We start from the raw sequence: 2,476 nt of genomic DNA, 5'->3' as shown, positions 1-2,476 counted from the left end.
GATCCGCATGATTGTCCAAGAGATTTCATCGTCTCTAGTGCATTGGTAGTAGCGTTTGGTAATCCTCAAACTCAAATAAATCGCTTGAATGGTGAGTTTGATAGTACTTTTTGGATAATTGACACTAGTGCTTGACCTACCGTCAAATGTAGTAGTTAATTTGATCTATTTTCACACTTATGGAGCTTGTTTTCTATGCAATTTAGGATTTAATTTTACATTTTGATATTTAGTAGTTAGAAATAAATATTAGTGACAATCAACTTTATACATGGCATAGGCGTGCAAGGCCTAATTTGGACTACCAATACTTCTATAAATAAGACATTAAGGATTTGATGTAACTAAGTTGTCCTAGATGCACTAAAAACCCTAGTAGTTTGAGTAGGATTAGATTAATTTTCTTTCGACTTTTCTTAACCATTTGTTTTTTCTCTTAGAATCAGTTTCGATCCAAGAGTTTATTTATTTTATTAAAGTATTCCACTTACTTGATCTTTGCATTTAACATATTTTGTTATTCTAATCAATCGATTTGCTACTCCATTTTCCATTCGATATCAAATCCATGATTATTCAAAGCTCATTTCTCTTTCGATTCAATCGTATTCTTTACATGATTTATTCAATTGGAGTAGAGATTATGAATAACATGAGTGGCTAAATCCCGTAGGGGAGATTAATGAGTGGATGTGGATGTGACTAACGAAGGATTATTAGTTGGTATAAATACGTGTTCTTCAACCCTAGGCTTGACAATCCTAGGAATTTATCATAGGTTAGACAATATCGGGGGATAAGTCGAACTGAGTAAATCATAGTTTATCCTGTTGAGAAAGCGAGGTTGGGAGATAAGCAAGTATCAACCAATCGATTAACTAGTTAGAGGACGGGAGGTAATAAGTAGTTAATTAATAGCTAATCCACCCTAGAACCCTAATCCGAATTTAATTACAAACCCTAAAGTGAGTTAATCTTCTTGATTGGTTTATTGATTTTAATTATTTTTTATTTTTCTTGTTTATTTATTTAGTTACTTAAAATTTCTTATTAATATATTTTATGGTTTATCACAATATAGGAATTAATTACTACTACTTAGACTTATTATTGTAAAAATGTTTTTATCGATTTATTTCATCCTCCTTTGGGTACGATCCCCAAAATACTTCCAAAGTGTATTGTTGTAACTAAACTATATTACAATTTGACCCTTGCACTTGTGGACACCATCATTTTAATTCTATATATTTTTGGTTTATTTTTTACTATAAATGATAACTCGTTTATAGGCGGTCAAGTTGTTGGCGCCATTGCTAGGAGGTTTCAGCAATAAATCTTGAAAATATATATTTTTACAATTAATAAGATAAAGCAAGAAAGTTAAAACCTATAGATATGATATTTAATTTTAGTTTATTTATTTTTATTTTATTTTTCTTTTAGGTCATTTATGACTTGAAGCTCCAACACCCCAATCAATCCATATTCAAATCCAAAGCAATTATTAAGGCGCAAGTAATGAACACCGATCAACCCACGGTAATTAATTTACCCTAGGAAAGCTCGTTATTTGAAGATCCACGAGAGCAAAAAGAAACATCCAGGAAGGAGTCCCAATGGATCAATGGATGTTGCGCAGTACACCCTACCTACACTAGACGCATGTAAGGAAACATAGAAAGGCCGACAATTAATGCAAATAGTTTCAAGATAAAGGTAGTCACGATTCAAATGACCTAGAATACTCTACAGTTCAAGGGAACATGGTGGAAGACTCGAACCAACACTTGAAGCGGTTCTCGAAACCATGTGACACCTTTAAGTACAATGGGGTATACAATGATGCCGACGTCTTCGATTATTCCCGTTCTCATTGTGCGACAATTTAGTCAATTGGTTGACTCATTAGAATCGAGTTCCATTGCCACGTGGAAGCGATCTAGCGGAAAATTTTTCTATAAAAATTTTCCCAATTAGTTAAGGAAAGAAATCACTAATTTCAAACAATACGAAGGTGAATCCCTATATGAGGCATGAGAGCGCTTCAAGACAATGCTAAAAAGTGCCCACACCATAGACGCAAAGTGTGGCTCTAAATACAAATTTTCTATAATTGTAACCTCCCAACCGACCTAGACGTTAGGCCCAAATTTGGAAGATTACATTGGCGTCGAAATGACCCGGAAGCTAGCGAAGTTTATAAAATAGTTGTTTTAAATTTTTATTTATCTTAGAGGAGAACTTAGCCTATTTTCAGAAAAACTCATGATTTAACAAAACCGATTAAGTTTAACATTTTTTTGTAATGATGACTATTTTTGAAAACTTAGTTAATTTCTACTTTATTTATTACTCAAAATTTTATTTATAATCTAACAACGACAATGTGAAATTTAATTTTAATTAAGTAAAAAATTATGCATCATTAATTCTATATCCATGTTTCAATATCTTAAAATCAAATTAAATATCA

The 2,476-nt window shown here is 32.1% G+C and overlaps 1 non-coding gene across 1 annotated transcript; it reads right to left on the bottom strand.

Moving 5' to 3' along the window:
• Positions 1 to 1,977: 1,977 nt before the first annotated feature.
• On the bottom strand, positions 1,978 to 2,084 carry LOC128289219 (small nucleolar RNA R71). The gene has a single exon (XR_008278898.1). It is a non-coding gene; the product is annotated as a small nucleolar RNA R71 (small nucleolar RNA).
• Between the last annotated feature and the right edge of the window lie 392 nt (positions 2,085 to 2,476).

This window comes from Gossypium arboreum, unplaced genomic scaffold, assembly GCF_025698485.1.
Source record: "Gossypium arboreum isolate Shixiya-1 unplaced genomic scaffold, ASM2569848v2 Contig00706, whole genome shotgun sequence".
Lineage (NCBI taxonomy): Eukaryota > Viridiplantae > Streptophyta > Magnoliopsida > Malvales > Malvaceae > Gossypium > Gossypium arboreum.
Note: the sequence above shows the minus strand (reverse complement) of the source record. Positions and strands in the feature narration are given on the sequence as shown.